We start from the raw sequence: 17,076 nt of genomic DNA, 5'->3' as shown, positions 1-17,076 counted from the left end.
CTCACAGAAGCCTTAGGTGTTAACATTGAATTTCTGTTGTGACTGTAACGCCTAAAGCGCATACCCGTGGTGCTAAGCCTTCTCTGAATTCAAAAACTCATACGAGTTGTAGGTTTTTCATACCCCATCTTACTAACCAGGAATCGTTTTGAATATTCACAGCTTCTCTCTTCCACTCTGTTTCCAAAGAAAGATACACAACCCGTCTCACAGGCTTATTTTGTTTGTTTGTTTGCCGTTGTTATGCTTTTAAAAATGATTTTCTGTGGGGAAAGAGAAAGCTTAAGCTTGCAGCTTAGCTCCCTTGTGCGATTTCCCGAGGCCGGCCCGGCGGCGCTGCCCATCAGGGAAGCAGGCCGCGGTGGCCTGGGATTTCCAAGCTGGGCCGGGGTCCGCAGGCTTCATCAGCGACTCGCCCAGCCGTCTGCCCTGTGCGTTCCCGTGTCCACAGGGTGCTCTGAGCCCGGCGCTCTGACGCTGGCGGTGTTTGGCACACACCGCTGACCACACACGTTCGGTGAGGTCCAGAGCGAGTCTGCTTGTGCCAGGGGAGCTAAAACTGCCTGCCGGACCCGGCGGCCCCACCCGGCCTGGCCCGACCCAGGGAGGGCGTTCCTGGACCAGGCGACTTCACTGGCCGAGCCAGGGCCCTAAGGCTGTTCGCCTCCTTCAACCCCGCAGCCTGGACGCCTTTCCCGTCAAACCTGTCGGAACAAAGCAAATTTTAAATGGTCTCGTATTCGTTGGTATCTCAGATGAGTAGACTGCGCTAAATGCTTGACACTGGAAGCCTCCTACCAACATGAAAAAGTCCGTATATTGCATACCGAGGTTTTTGGGTTTTTTTTTTTTTTTCCTTCCCTCAAATGATGTTACTTGATAAAAGTGGCTATTTCTGTTCAGACATTGCTCAGTACCTGTATATGGTACATGTGGAAATTATGATCAAGGATTAGAACATGTCCAGTTAAATAAACCACAGAAAATACACAAAACAAGTCAGTTGTTATTCTGGAACTCTTTGCTTCCAGTGACTCAGGCCAAAGCCCTCAGAGTCATCCCAGCCTCCTCTTTCCAGAGCCAATACACCCTCTAGTCTTCACCTGCCAAACGGCCAAAAGCCTCCATCCACCCCACCCTCCACCCACAGCCCCTTCAAACTTCCATGTGTTATGCTAAGTTGCTTCAGTTGTGTCCGGCTCTGTGACCCCATGGACCACAGCCCGCCGGGTTCCTCTGTCCCCTGTCCATGGGATTCTCCAGGCAAGAATACTGGAGTGGGTTACCATGCCCTCCTCCAGGGGGTCTTCCCAACCCAGTGGTCAAAGGGGGCATCTCCTGTGCCTCCTGCGTTGGCAGGCCAGTTCTTTACGGCTAGTACCACCTGGGAAGCCCCAAGCTTCCATAGGTTTAACCTAAACAGTCCCTTCTAGCTGGCTTTCCCCAACCCATTCTTTCCCCCTTTGGCATTGTCTCCCCACAGCCACCCAAGTGAGCCTTAAAAAAGAGAAAGTGCTGATTTTAAATAAATAAGAATCATGCCACTTTTCTGCTCCAAACCCTCTGGGGGCTCTGCTTCTCACTTAGCCGTACTATGACCTGCATGTCCCTGCCTTGTCTGGTCACCTCGTCTACTCCACCACAAGCAGTGGACACACCGCCTTTGCACTTACAGTTCCATCTGCCCGGGACGCTCCTACCACAGACGTCCCGCCCTGCTTTCAGGTCTCAGGGAGGACTTCCAAGTGGCTCTGTTTAAACTGCAAACCTGACCCACAGCATTCTCTTCTTCCCTTCCTTGCTCTGTTTTCCTTAGCATTTATCTCCATTAGTTTCCTTGACCACATAACAAAATACCACAAACCAGATGGCTTGAAACAACGGAAATTCATTCTCTCACAATCCCAGAGGCTAAAAATCAGAAATCAAGGTGTCGCCAGGGCCATGCCTTTCTTGGGGGGCTCTAGGGGAGAAACTTCTGAAGTGTGTGCCTGTGCTCAGTCGCGTCTGACTCTTTGCGACCCCCAGGGACTGCAGTCCCCCAGACTCAGCTGTCCATGGAATTTTCCAGACAAGAATGCCAGACAGGTTGCCACTTCCTACTCCAGGAGATCTTCCCAACCCAGGGATCAAACCCTCGTCCCTTGCATCTCCTGCATTGGCAGGCTAATTCTTTACCGCTGTGCCACCTAGATGTTGCTGGCAATTCTGGGTGTTCCTCAGGCTGTGGATACATCTCTCCAGTGTCTACCTCCAGCATTCCATGAAGTTTTCTCTGTGTGTCTTTTCCTTTCTTACAAAGACACCATTTACCTTGGATTAGGGCTCACGCTTCACCTCATCTTAACTTGACTACCTCTGTGGTGACCCTATCTTCAAATAAGGTCGCATGCTACTGGTACCCAGGGGGAGAGCTTGACCAGATCTTTTTTTGAGAGGGAGGGGGCAGGGAACACAAATCAACCCACTATGCCATCTGATGTAAATTTTCTTTACGATGTTTGTCATCTGTGTCCCCTCACCCCATAGGAATGTAAGCTCCACAAGGAGAAGAATATTTGTCCTTCTCCCTGGTGGGGGCCAGCTTCAGGACTGTGTCTGGCACACGATGGGCCCTTAATGAACTGGTGGGATGACCAGTAGTCACCTCACTGACCCAATGGGAATGAAAGCAGGCAGTCGCATTGCCGAGCTTCCAGGATCTATTATACAGCTTGTCATTGTTTACTTGTTTTCTACATTTTAAGCTCCCCCCGCCCCCGACCTTGACCTCCCACTCCGTCTTTGCTGTTTACCTCTAGCTAATCCCTCTTTGCCTGATTCCTCAGCCACCAGTCAACTTCTTGTAATTATATCCAGATTTTGTTATTTATGCATTTGATCATAAACCTCTTATATGATTTAGAAGAAACATTTCCTTATGTAAATGAAGAAACAATACTGGGGCTTCCCTGGTGGTCCAGTGGTTAAGAATTCACGTTGCAATGCAGGGGACCTGGGTTCCATCCTTGGTTGGGGAACTAAAATCCCACATGCCCTGGAGCAACTAAGCCCGTGCACCAGAGCTGCTGAGCACAGGCGCTCTGGAGAGAGTCCATGTGCGGCAACAAAAGGTCTCGAATGACGCAGCTGAGACCCAATACAGCCAAATAAAAATAAATAAATATTAAAAAAAAAAAAAAGAAATAGTACTGACAGCAAAATGCAGTCTCAGACACCAGGGAGGGGAACATCTTTCTCTTTACATAACAGACAAAGCATTTACCCTTCTTTGGCCAAAATCCACTCTCTCTCTTTCCTGATATTAAGGAGAGGTAATATTTGTGATTACATCACAGTTTTAGTGTTCTCCAGAGCAAATGGTTTCCAATATGTGTTTCATGAATGATCTGTACCAAAATCAGACATGCTGGTCAAAATGCAGATGTCAGGGGCTCATTTTATCTGCTTAATCTTTCTAGAAGTTAGGCCCAGGATCAGTATTTTAAGTAAACTCTCTGGACAATTCTTAAGCACAGTAAAGTTTGAAAACCTCTATCTAATTCAAGGTTCCTAACTCAGTTGCTCACAGGAACTAAATAGCTGATATAAGCAACTGACAAAAATCAGATTGTGCATGTGTTTGTATTAGTCAGCTGCTGCTGAGTAACAAACCACCCCCAAACTCAGTGGCTTAAAATAAGTGTTCAGTATTGCTCACAGTTCTTCAGTGCTCACCTTTCTTTATGATCCAACTCTCACATCCCTACAGGACTACTGGAAAAACCATATATTTGACTATATGGACCTTTGTCAGCAAAGTGATGTCTCTGTTTTTTAATACAATGTCTAGGTTTGTCATAGCCTTCCCTCCGAGGAGCAAGGATCTTTTTTGAGGTGTGTTGCTGGAGCAGGCTCTTAAGAGTCTCCTGGACAGCAAGGAGATCAAACCAGTCCATCCAAAAGGAAATCAACCCTGAATATTCATTGGAAGGACTGATGCTGAAGCTCCAATACTTTGGCCACCTGATGTGAAGACCCAACTCATTGGAAAAGGACCCTGATGCTGGGAAATAATGAAGACAAAAGAAGAGGGTGAAGAGGATGAACTGATTAGATAGCATCACCGACTCAATGGACATGAGTTTGAGCAAACTCCTGGAGATAACAAAGGACAGGGAAGCCCGGCGTGCTGCAGTCCATGGGGTCGCAAAGAGTCAGGCACAACTGAGCAACTGAACAACAACTGCAGCCAGTGATTCAGAACATGCTACCACACAGAGAGAGCCAGACAGGAAGAGTCAGCAGGTCCCTGTGGCTTGTGGATAATCTCTGGTCGCTGGGAAGCAGATAATACAATGAGGAAAAAAGAGAGAGAAGGCGAGAGCCACCTACCTGAGCTGTGCCTCAGGGATTCTTGTCCATGAAGACAGGTGTCCTTCAAAGAGCTCTGTTCCTAAAGAGGTGGAGGCTGAACTTTCTGAAAATTTCAAGTGCTGGGGCCACTACTTAAAGGAAATCTAGAATGTATATGTATAATATATGTTTTTTTTTTTTTTATAATATATGTTTAATTGAATCACTTTGCTGTACAGCAGAAATTAACACATCATTGTAAATCGATTTAATAAATGTTTAAAAAAAGAGTAAACCTTGGGGGTGAGCATTTCTATAAAATGAGGGATCATCCTCATCATTGATTATGGACATTTTCAAATCTATAAAACAGTAGCAAGAATGTATATAATGAAACCCTTTATACTCATTACCCAGATTCAGTTATTATCAACTCATGGTCAAATGTGTCCACTAACATCCTTACCCACTTTCTCTCCTTCCAAATATGTTGAAGCAAATCCCAGATAATATTTCATCCATAAATATCCCAGTATGTATTTCTGAGTTATAAGCACTCTTGTTTTAAAACATAACTATGGTATTAATCACATCAATGTATTAGCAATAATGTCTTACTTAATATCATCAAATATCTGATCCATAACCAATATCCGTTGTTGTTGTTCAGTTGATAAGTTGTGTCCAACTCTTTGCGATTGTGTTTGACTCTTTGTGACTCCCATGGAGTGTAGTACGCCATGCTTCCCTGTCCCACTGTCTCCTGGAGTTTGCTTAAATTCGTGTCCATTGAGTCAGTGATGCCATCCAACCATCTCATCCTCTGTCATCCCCTTCTCCGCCTACCCTCAATCTTTCCCAGCATCAGGGTCTTTTCCAATGAGTCTGTTCTTCACATCAAGTGGCCAAACTATTGGCGCTTCAGCTTCAGCATCAGTCCTTCCAATGAATATTCAGGGTTGATTTCTTCTAGGATTGACTTGTTTGATCTCTTTGCTGTCCAGAGCACTCTCAAGAGTCTTCTCGAGCACCACAGTTTGAAAGCATAACGCTTTCTTTATGGGCCTTCTTTATGGACCAACTCTCACATCTGTACACGACTACTGGATCATTGATATCTGATTACCTTATAAAATTTTAATTGGTTGTTTTTTCCCCATAAGCTCTATAATTGCAATGGTTGGTTTGAATCTTCCCAGGTTTTTAATCTGTGATTTCTCCCTCATCTTTTTCTCTTTTGGGGGTCGAGGGGGTGGCAATCTTTTGTTGAAAAATAAGGCTCCTTTGTCCCACAGTCTGTTTTGCAGGTACATCTCCCTGTGGTATCACTTGACATGTTCGTTGTCATCTCTATTTTTTTTCCCTTCTTTTAAAATCTTGACCCCACTTATTGATTTATTTTTGATTTTTGGCTGTGGCATGTAGGATCTTAGTTCCCCAACCAGGGATCAAACCCGTGCTCCCTGCAGTGGAAGCGTGGAGTCTTAACCCTTGGACCTCCAAGGAAGTCTCCTCTGTTTTCTGTAAATTGGTCTGTTGGATCTAGACTCTCAGTTGAATTCAGGGTTGGCCTTTTCTGAGAAGTGTGACAACCATGGAGATGGGTCTGTGTCCTCAAGCACCTTTGGTGTGAGCATCACCGAAGACCCTCCACCCTGTTCCTCCAGGGCAGGGCTCGCCACATTTCAGCAGCACAGCCATCCCAAGACATCCCTTCCTATCTAACCTGAGATGCAGGAGATGCCATGCAGACAGACTGTCTGGTCTAACTCCTCACCGCCCCAGATGAGGGGACAGGGAAGTCAGCCAACAGAGGGAGGGAGAGGTGTGCAGAGGAAGGATGTTCTAGACCTGGTGAGAGAAACATCCCTGCGGACAGGAGCGCTGCACTCCCCGACTCCAGGTCCAGGGGTGGCCACAGAAATCTCACCCGAGGCTGGCACTGTAGACCGAGGCCCGGCCTGGGAAGGCCATATCCTACCCGACGGCATGTGAGATGCATCGGAGGCCCATGAGAAGATTTGCACTGAGGAGCGACAGGATCTGAGTTGTTTAAGGTGACTCACTCTGCCTCAGCGGGCTTCTCTCATAGCTCAGTTGGTAAAGAATCCGCCTGCAATGCAGGAGACCCCATTTCGATTTTTGGGTCAGGAAGATCCCCTGGAGAAGGGATAGGCTGCTGCTGCTGCTGCTAAGTCATTTCAGTCGTGTCTGACTCTGCGACCCCATAGATGGCAGCCCACCAGGCTCAGCCATCCCTGGCATTCTCCAGGCAAGAACACTGGAGTGGGTTGCCATTTCCTTCTCCAATGCATGAAAGTGAAAGTGAAAGTAAAAGTGAAGTCGCTCAGTTGTGTTCAACTCTCTGTGACTCCATGGACTGCAGCCTACCAGGCTCCTCCGTCCAAGGGATTTTCTAGGCGAGAGTACTGGAGTGGGGTGCCATTGAAGGGATAGGCTACCCACTGCAGTATTCTTGGGCTTCCCTTGTGGCTCAGTTGGTAAAGATCTGCCTGCATTGCAGGAGACCTGGGTTCGATCCCTGGGTTGAGAAGATCCCCTGGAGAAGTGAAAGGCCACTCACTCCAGTATTCTGCGCTGGAGAATTCCATGGACTATATAGTCCATGGGTTCTCAAAGAGTCGGACAGGACTGAGCGACTTTCACTTTCACTCTGCCTCAGGAGATAGAGTTGTGATGCACAAGGCTGGATGAGGGTGGTGATAGTGGCTGAGGACCCAGGGCTTGAGGAGAGAACTGTAAAGTCAGTAACGAGCACGGTGTTAGGTTTGCAAAGGAAAATTTAACTGAAGATAAACTTGCTCAGGTCAGGGGCTGTGCCTCTTGGAGGAAACACCCTCAGATCTCAGCAGCAGGCCGTATGAGTTTGTCGCTCATTCATACTTGCGTCCAGCTGGGCCTGATGGGGCCTGGGTGTAGGCAGGGAGGGCATGTGAAGGTCCTTCAGGGATGCAGACTACCCCGTCCAGGGGTCCTGGCTTCCCTGGGCCCAGCAGGCTCCCCCTGTACCCTGCCGAGGACCAGCAGGGGAGGGAAGGAGCAGGATGATGGGTCCGGCGGGAGGTTTGGGGTCGGGCCTGGCATGGTCCACATCTGCAGCAGGCAGCCCGGTGGCCAGAGCTCAGGCTCTCAGCCCCACCTAACCGGGGGCGTCTATAAAGTGTAGTCGAGCCGGGAGCCCAGCAGAAAGGAAATGTGTCTGGCAGACACATAGCACTGACGCTGCTGCAGGATGTTTGGGAGGTAAAATCATCGGGCCCCGTAATTGATTCCACGTGGAGGAAGGGAAGAGGGAGGAGCTGGGAGCTTCCCTCGAGGAGCCCGGGGCAGGACCCCCGGATGGAGGACACACAGGAGCCCCCGCCTGGGCAAGCGGACCAGGGGCTCCTCTAAACACTGAGCGGTCACCACTACCACCTGTAGGACTCCGCATCCGGTCAAAGGAGAACCATAGATGCCAGCGGATGTAAATCTCCAACATAAACCGGCAACCTGAAGCTGAAACAGGAGAATTCTTGTTTGCCGGCCTCTCATTGTCGCCTCGCAGAGGCTCCCTGGCTTCAGCATTTCTCCCGCTCCCTGGAGAATCCTCCACAACCAGAAGCTCTTCCTGAGTGTCTACACATTACATCCCAGGGTCTCAGACGCTTCCTGCAGCCCCAGGCTCGGTCCCCCTCTGACGGAGGTCACCCGCAGCCAGGTCCAAACCCTTCTGCCACTGCCCGAGGCAATCCGTAAGCCACTGCCCTGCGCAGGGAAGCTGTGCCAGCTACACGGACCCAGGCTCTAGTCTCAGGAGTTTGCTGAAACTTCCCTCTGCCTTAGCACTTGACTGGGACAGACAGCCCGTTCTCAAACAAAGACCAGTTTCCTTGGTTAAGAACAGGGCCTACGGGAGCCCGTTCACCCTGCAATCACTCTCCTGTTTGTTTCCTGACTGTGGGGCCTCGGGCAAGCTGATTAAGCTGGGTGGCCCGAGTCTCCTTCTTTGGCAGAACGGTGACAATGATTCGAACTTATGCATAGGATGGCTCTCGTGGTGAAGAACCCGCCTGCCAATGCAGGAGACTTAAGAGATGCGGTTCGATCCCCAGGTTGGGAAGATCCCCTGGGGGAGGACATGTCTACCCACTACAGTATTCGTGCCTGGAGAATCCCATGGACAGAGGAGCCTGGTGGGCTACGGTCCACAGGGTCACAAAGAGTCGGACACGGTTGAAGGGACTTAGCATGCACACACGTGCATAGGACTGTGTGAAGATTAAAAGAATCGATACCTGTGGAGTGCTTACCAGAGTGACGGGCACAGAGCACCTGTCCTACACGTGTATTCGTGATGTTATTTCTCAGAGGTTCTTCTTAAAATATTTTATTTGTTTGGCTGTACTGGGTCTTAGTTGCCAGATGCAGGATTTTTTGTTGCAATGCACAGACTCTGGCCATGATGCCTGGGTTTAGCTGCTTTGCCATATGGGGGATCTTAGTTCCCCGACCAGGGATTAAACCCACTTCCCCTGCATTGCGAGGCAGACTCTTAACCCCTGGATCACCAGGGAAGTCCCTCAGAGGTTCTTAGAGAAACTAGAATTTTCTTTACATCCTCAGTTTCCTAGTTTTTTCATGCTCTCAGTGGAAAGACGCACTCAAGGGCCCTGCTTCCTGCTTTTTCACTCTTGGTCAGGCTCCAACTTCCCTGGTGACAAAAGAGAATAGCTCACGGCTCCACAGGTCTGATGAACTCATTCATTTTTCTATTTCTCTAATAGATCTTCATCCCCAGACAAACCCTCGGGGGGTCTGTTTTGTTCTGTTGTGCAAACCGATCCCCTGGGCGCGTAGGCCGGAACATGCCTATTTCCAGTCGCTGCTGAACCGTCCCTCGGGTCAAGAACGTCTGTGAGTGACACTGAATGACCAGAGACAAGGAGCCTCAAGACCCACAGACACGTGTCCCCTTCACGGGCCAGGACGAGAGGATGCTGAGCCCAGGCGTGGAGGCAGTCTACGTTCCCAACAGACCACCCTGAGTGGAGGGAACCGGGAGGAGGGAGGGAGCCAGACAGGGGACCAGTCTGGGGCCATGGCCGTCCTGCCGAAGAGATGTGGATGCTGGCACCATGGTGGTGGGTGGTGAGGGGGCCCGGGTGCAGTCTGAAGGCAGAATCATTCGGATTGACCGAGGAGTGAGGCAGAGGGGAGAATAAAGGGACCCCCGGGTGGTGCCCGGAGGAACTGAGAGCCTTCCTCTTCCAGATGGAGACATAAGGCAGCGGGAAGCAGCTCTTTTGGAAACATTAGGTTTGCGATGTCCTGGCCTGACATCCCGAGGAGATACCCAGGAGGCAGCCGGCCACAGAAGTGATGCATTTGGACGAGGAGCTGGTCTGGAGAGGCGCGTCTGGGAGGGAACCCTTCCCTGCTGGCATGGAGTGCGGGCGGTGAGCTCACCCGGGTGGGTGTGGGTGAGCGGAACAGACAAATGGAGACAGGACCAGCCTGATGGTGCGGGGCAAGCAGACCCGTCACCGTCTGTGTGAATCCACTGCGTGGCATTTTTCAACCCGTTTGAATGTCTGAGTGGAGTTAGGATGTGTGCTGTCATTTTTCAAGGCTCTGTTCAATAAAATAGCTGAGTAATTACTACACTCGGGGAACTGGCTGAAGTCCACTCAGGCCTAAAAATAGCGAGTTGACAGAGCTGTGGGTTCTTTTCTCACGACAGTGAGACCTTGCAGGCCCAGCCAAGCAGCCCTGGAGTTGGAAGCAGGGCTGGACACAGAGACTAGCTGGGGAGACATTGCTAGTGGATTCCACGCAGCCACAAGGGCAGATGGAGACGGGGCCAGGGCGGCCTTGTCCACCAAATCGGCTGTTTGCTGAGAAAAATCCTCATCCTCACGTTGCCTTCCTTCTGAATTTGAGCCAGGCCAGGCGTCCCAAGTGTCTCTAGAGTGGTAAAGAACTCACCTGCCAATGTAGGGAGACACAAGAGACACGGGTTCGATCCCTGGGTTGGGCAGATCCCCTGGAGGGAGGAAATGGCAACCCACTCCAGTACTCTTGCCTGGAGAATCCCGTGGACAGACAGCCTGGTGGGCTACAGTCCATGGGGTCACAAAGAGTCGGACACGACTGAGTGCACACACACACACCCCACACAGGTCGATGGTTAGAGCCCCACCATGAACAGCAGTGACAGCAGAAAGAAAACAGCAGCTGGGAGAAACACAAGGATGTCGTATTCTCCAAAGCACAGGGCAGCCCCCCCGGAAGTGACCGAGTGATCGAGAGGGAACCTGTTTCTGAAACTTCAAGCCAGTACCTGATGCCACAGGGCTTCCTTAACAAACTGCTGGTTGTGATTAAGATGTGGGTATTACCGCCAGCAAAGAAAAGATGAAAGCTTTCACTTTCCCTTGGCATTTGAAGGGAGTGGGTTCAGTTCAGTTCAGTCGCTCAGTCGTGTCCGACTCTTTGCAACCCCATGGACTGCAGCACACCAGGCCTCTCTGTCCATCACCAACTCCCGGAGTTTACTCAAACTCATGTCCATTGAGTCGGTGATGCCATCCAACCATCTCATCCTCTCTCGTCCCCTTCTCCTCCCACTTTCAATCTTTCCCAGCATCAGGGTCTTTTCAAAGGAATCAGCTCTTTGCATCAGGTGGCCAAAGTATTGGAGTTTCAGCTTCAGCATCAGTCCTTCCAATGAATATTCAGGACTGATTTCCTTTACGATGGACTGGTTGGATCTCCTTGCAGTCCAAAGGACTCTCAAGAGTCTTCTGAGTAGGTGGGGTCAGCAAATCCCCCTGCCGGAAGGGGCTGGAAGGAAGGTGCTCCTGGGGGGCTCTGTATGCTGCATTTGCCTGTCCTGGCCCAGATGTCTTGCAGGAGGCAGAAGTAGAGACAGGCCAGAAGCACTGAGACCACATCAGCCTTCCTGCCAGGGAGGGTGTGGGCATTGTGTTTCAAAGAACACGCTGGCCTGACACACGCTTCCTTTGGCCTACTCTGTGTAGTTTAACAGTTTGAAATACAAATCGCGAGAACTCCCTGGCAGTACAGTGGTTAGGACTCTGAGCTCTCACTGCCTGGGCCCAGGGTTCAATCCCTGGTCAGGGAACTAAGATCCCACAAGTCGAGCAGCATGGCCAAAAACTGAACTAAATTAAATTTTAAAACTCCTTCATTAGTCAGCTTTGCTCATGTATGCTGCAGTAACAACCCAGGGTCCCATCTCAACAGCTTCTAGGAATAACATGGGCAACACCTCCCCTGAACTATCTGCATCATGCTTTCACCATTCAGGGCCCCTCACAGGAGGAGCAGCCCCTCTCAGCCCCATGGCGAGGGAAAAGGGAGACCTAGCCAAGCCACAGGTGGCCCTCAGGGTTCTGCTCGGGTGAGGCGATGCTACATACAGTCGCATTCTGCCGGCTGAAGCCATGCCTGAGGGAGAAGATGTGACGGGTGGACCTCTGATAGAAGATGGAGAACAACCAGGAGGAATGATGCTCCAATAATCAGCGCCTGCAACACCTCTGGATGAAGGATGCTACCTTGCAGGTGCCAAGTCTCACCAGCGATCCACCCACTCACAGATGATGCCGCTGTGGCCCAAGCTGCTTCTGGGATTTGCAGGCTCTGGGCTAGTAAAGGGAAGGCTGTGTATCGCCTCAATCTGGCTAAGTTTAAAAACAGCCATTAACAAGTCCATTTCTTTGTATCTTAAAAATATTTAAGACTCGTGGGTGTTCTGACCTCAGGATGTCTGGAAATAAGAAGCCACGTCAAACAGTGAAGATTTTGTTTTGTCTTCATGGTTGTGTCTTTCTCGGTTCTTCTGTAAATAAATTCATGCCCTTGCACGTTCATGATGCAATTACTACACAAACCTGTGTGGAGTCCCTCCCACATGACAGGTGCAGGATGGACAGCAGGGAACACTTTAGGGACCGTCTATGTGACTCCTCCCATCAGAAAGTCAGAATGAGGGATTGGGTTCAAACGCCTACCTCAGTCCCAGGGAAGGTCCTGCCCCATGAGCAAAAAAGGTCAAGGCTTGGAAGCAAGTGCTAAAAGTTCTGGGCAGAAAGTCTCCATGGGACCAACCATGGGCCATGAACCAGGAGCCAGCTCAGAGTGAGGTGACCTTGGTGACGTCCCCGTCCCCTGCCCCAGGCTGGGACAGGGAAACTGCCAACCTTCCCACCCTTCAACAGAGCTCAACAGGGCGTCCCGTACAGAGTTGTTCACTGACTAAAAGAACCGACATTCAAGATCCTCTCAAACTGGACCTCAGTCTCCAGACCAGCCTTCCCCCAAACCACTCCCCCACTTGCTGGATCCCAGGGTCTCAGAGTTCTTTGCTCACAGCCTCTCAGTCAAGCGAGCTACCAGCTTTCTTGTCTCTCTGACCTGCGTTCAGGGTTTGTCGAGTATCTGAAAGCTTCTCTCAACCTCGTCTTTGCCTCTCCCAGGGTAACCCGAACCTCCCAGACCCGGGTGCAGCCAAAATCTTCGCAGGACTTTTCCTGGCCACAGTGTGATGGAACTGGGAAGTGGAGACTGACGGTCATTCTGAACATCACCCAAGTAACTTGAAAAGGAGCGGTGGGCTTCTCCCATTGCCTGGGATGAAGTGACTCTGGTATCACTTGAGTATGACCCTTTTACTAGGTGCTCCAGGTGGACCACCTGAGGATTCATCACAGCAGGAATCTTAGCTCCTGAGACGCTGAGCCCCGCACCGGCCCCAGCTCCGCAGCTGGCCGGCAGGAGGCGCTCAATGCACGCGGGTGTGGCGTCTTTCCCGCGGCTCCTCCCCTTTATCCTGATTGACAGGGAGGGCACGGGGCCGTCTCACAGGGGCCAGAGATAACGCAGCATCTCAGGGGAGGAAACATCCCTAAACGCAACTGGGTCCAGATCTTTTAAAAGAACCACAGAAGTTTCAAACAAGCAGCAGACAAGACATGGTTCATCTCCCGCTGCAGGCAGCAGAAAAAGGAATCTGAAGACAAGAAACACATTTGAATCTGTAAATATTTAAGAAGCAACCACCCCACTCCAGGGTGCCAGGCTCTGAGCTGCCGCTATCCAGAAGAACTCAACTTAGGGGACAAGAGAGAAACTTTTCCACGCTGGTTTGAAAACATAAGTCCTCACCAAGTAAAAGGGCTTCCCCAGTGGCTCAGCAGTAAAGAATCTGCCCTCAATGCAAGAGACTTATAGGAGACGCGTGTTTGATCCCTGGGTGGGGAAGATCCCCTGGAGAAGGAAATGGAAACCCACTCCAGCAATCTTGTCTGGAGAAGGCCATGGACAGAGGAGCCTGGTGGGCTATAGTCCATCGGGTCGCAGAGAGACACGACTAAGCAACGGAACAAAAAAAAGCAAAAACCGTAGGATTGAAATGGGTCACTTGATCCGTCAAGTGGTGTTCAGTGAATTTAACACAATTGCTGACATGGATTATCTGGTGCTAAAAGTTCCCCAAAATGTCACTTAGAGGAAAAGTGAAGTGAAATTCACTCAGTCGTGTCTAACTCTTTGCGACCCCATGAACTAGCCCATGGCATTCTCCAGGCCAGAATACTGGAGTGGGTAGCCTTTCTCTTCTCCAGGGGAACTTCCCAACCCAGGGATCCAACCCAGGTCTCCCTCAGTGCAGGTGGATTCTTTACCAGCTGAGCCACAAAGGAAGCCCAAGAATACTAGAGTAGGTTCAGTTCATTTCAGTTCAGTCACTCAGTCATGCCCGAATCTTTGTGACCCCATGAACCGCAGCACACCAGGCCTCCCTGTCCATCACCAACTCCTGGAGTCCACCCAAACCCATGTCCATCGAGTCGATGATGCCATCCAACCATCTCATCCTCTGTCGTCCCCTTCTCCTCCTGCCCTCAATCTTTCCAGCATCAGGGTCTTTTCCAATGAGTCAGCTCTTCGCATCAGGTGGCTGAAATATTGGAGTTTCGGCTTCAACACCAGTCCTTCCAATGAACACCCAGGACTGATCTTTAGGATGGACTGGTTGGACTAGAGTGGGTAGCCTATCCCTTCGCCAGGGGATCTTCCTGACTCAGGGATGAAACCGGGGTTTCCTGCATTGCAGGTGGATTCTTTACCAGATGAGCTATCAGGGAAGCCCAAAAGGAGATGTTCAATTTATTTTGTCTTTATCTTTGGCTCAATCAAATAATATCCCTAAAACTCACTTCCAGAAGGGAATGATATCACTTGTATGTGGAATCCAAAGGAAAAAAGATTTTAAAAGTCAACCCTGAATATTCATTGGAAGGACTTATGCTGACACTGAAGCTCCAATACTTTGGCCACCTGATGCAAAGAGCTGACTCATTGGAAAAGACCCTGATGCTGGGAAAGACTGAAGGCAGGAGGAGAAGGGGGTGACAGAGGATGAGATGGTTGGATGGCATCACTGACTCAATGGACACGAATTTGAGCAGACTCTGGGAGACAGTGAAGGATGGGGAAGCCTGGTATGCTGCAGTCCACGGGGTCACAAAGAGTGGGACACAACTGAGCGATTGAACAACAACAGCAACAAAAAAAGACAAAAAGGAACTTATTTCCAAAGCAGGAGACTCAGGGACACAAAAACAAATTTATGGTTCCCAAAGGGGAAACGGGGGAGGATCAGTTAGGAGATAGGGATTAACAGATACACACTATTATATATAAGACAGGTAACCAACAAGGACCTACTGTATAGCGCAGGGGACTCTGCTCAGTATCTTGTAATAACCTATAAGGGGAAAGAATCTGAAGGATACGTATGTATAACTGAATCACTTTGCTGCATACCTGAAACCAACACCACATTGTAAATCAACTACACTTCAATAAAAACTTTAAAAATTATTTCCCTTCCTTTTGAAATGGTGGTTTAGTCACTAAGTCGTGTCCAACTCTTGCGATCCCATGGACCACACCCACCATGGGAACTTCTCTGTCCATGGGATTTTCCAGGCAAGAGTGCTGGAGTGGGTTGCATGTGCTTTATAATGAAACCCTGCATTTCATCCTGCAGCTCACATGGGATCTTGGCTAAGTTGTTTCCCAAAGAACTGGCTCTTTCTCAGGACAATGGGCTAGGCTTGTTTTAGAGGCACAAATCACAGCGTGTGCTCTCCCCCAGACACAAAGCTGTTGGAGGGAGGTGAGAGACACTTTCATCTTCTTTCTTAACCACTAACCTCTAAGAATGAGTTTGTAAAATTAGAAGTATCCTAGGAAATATATGCAGAAATCTCTGCAATTAGGTCATTACTTAACAAAGGCTTGTCTAGTAGCAGGTAGATGAATTCGTTTCATTTCTAAACAATAAAATGACGAAACATTCCCCCGCTCCCCTGGGGAGTTAGAAAGTTTTGTTTCAAAAGCATCTTGTTTGCAAAATGCCTAAAGCAAAACAAACACGCTGTGGAGGCAAAGGCATTTCCAGAATGCAAGCATTTAAAGTGGCTGTGAACAATTACTGCCCACACTGGCGCACCATTTATAGTTGCTAGTTAAAATTTCTGAAAGCTAGACATGTTTAAATTCAAGTCTAGACCACTCAGGACCCAGTCTCCTAGTGTCTAAAAGGTGATGTGTAATTTCATGGCAGAAAAAATACTCATGGTAAACTTAGGCCCAATACTGGAAAATATCCTCCACATTTATGATTTTTGTGTGTGTGAGAAAATAATTCCAGAGAAGAACATGTATACTGTTTTCAACTGGTGGATCATGAAACATGAAACAATATTTCATTGGGTTAGTATAATATTTTGAGAGTAATGATCAACCACAGTGAAGGCATGAACTATTCATAGAATACTTTTTTCTGACTGTGAGTCACGCTTAGACATCCCTCAACCAGTTGAATACATGTGTTTATTTCCACCATATAGGTCTGCTTTATATATATATTATGCATCTACAGTGCAAATAAGTATATGCGTTTATATCTCAAATTTAAAACAATGCATTTTGGGACTTCCCTGGTGGTTCAGTGGTTGAGAATCTGCCTTCCAATGCTGGGGACGCAAGTTCCCTCCCTGATCTGAAAACTAGGATCTCACATGCCAAGGGGCAACTAAACCCTGTGTCACAACTGCTGCGCCCCGGCGCCGAAGCTAAGACCTTATGCAGTCAAAAAAAAAAACCTTAATGCATTTGACTTGATTGTATGTAAACTGTGAGATAGGAAATCTGATTTAGTTTTTCCAAATAATTAGCCATCCAGTCCAATGTTTCTCTGACTATTGTGATGTATGTTTCTGAAGTTTCTTTCTATTCTGTTCATTACTCTGTCCATTCTTCAACCAGAAAAATACCATTTTAATTATTAGATTGTAAATTGGCATGTTTAATGTCCTATAAGGTGGTGGTAGGGGGAGTGGATTCCTCTCTTAAATGTTAAGTTACTTTACAAGAAACAAATTATCTTGAATATTTCAATAAAGGTATTTATTGTTCCAGGTAAATCTTAGAATAACTTTGCCAAGGTCAAGAAAGACCCAATGGGATTCCATAAATTTAAATGTATTAATATTACATTTTTAGATCTTATAAACTAATTATATTAAATTGTATTAATATAAGAATTAATCTAAATCTTTCTACCTAGGAGAATGTTATGTCTATTCACTTATTCAAGAACTTCATGTCTTGAAGTAAAGTGCTAATAGTGACTTCACAGTGACT

Source organism: Cervus canadensis, chromosome 16, assembly GCF_019320065.1.
Source record: "Cervus canadensis isolate Bull #8, Minnesota chromosome 16, ASM1932006v1, whole genome shotgun sequence".
In the NCBI taxonomy this organism is placed as follows: domain Eukaryota; kingdom Metazoa; phylum Chordata; class Mammalia; order Artiodactyla; family Cervidae; genus Cervus; species Cervus canadensis.
This window is presented reverse-complemented; position numbering follows the sequence as displayed.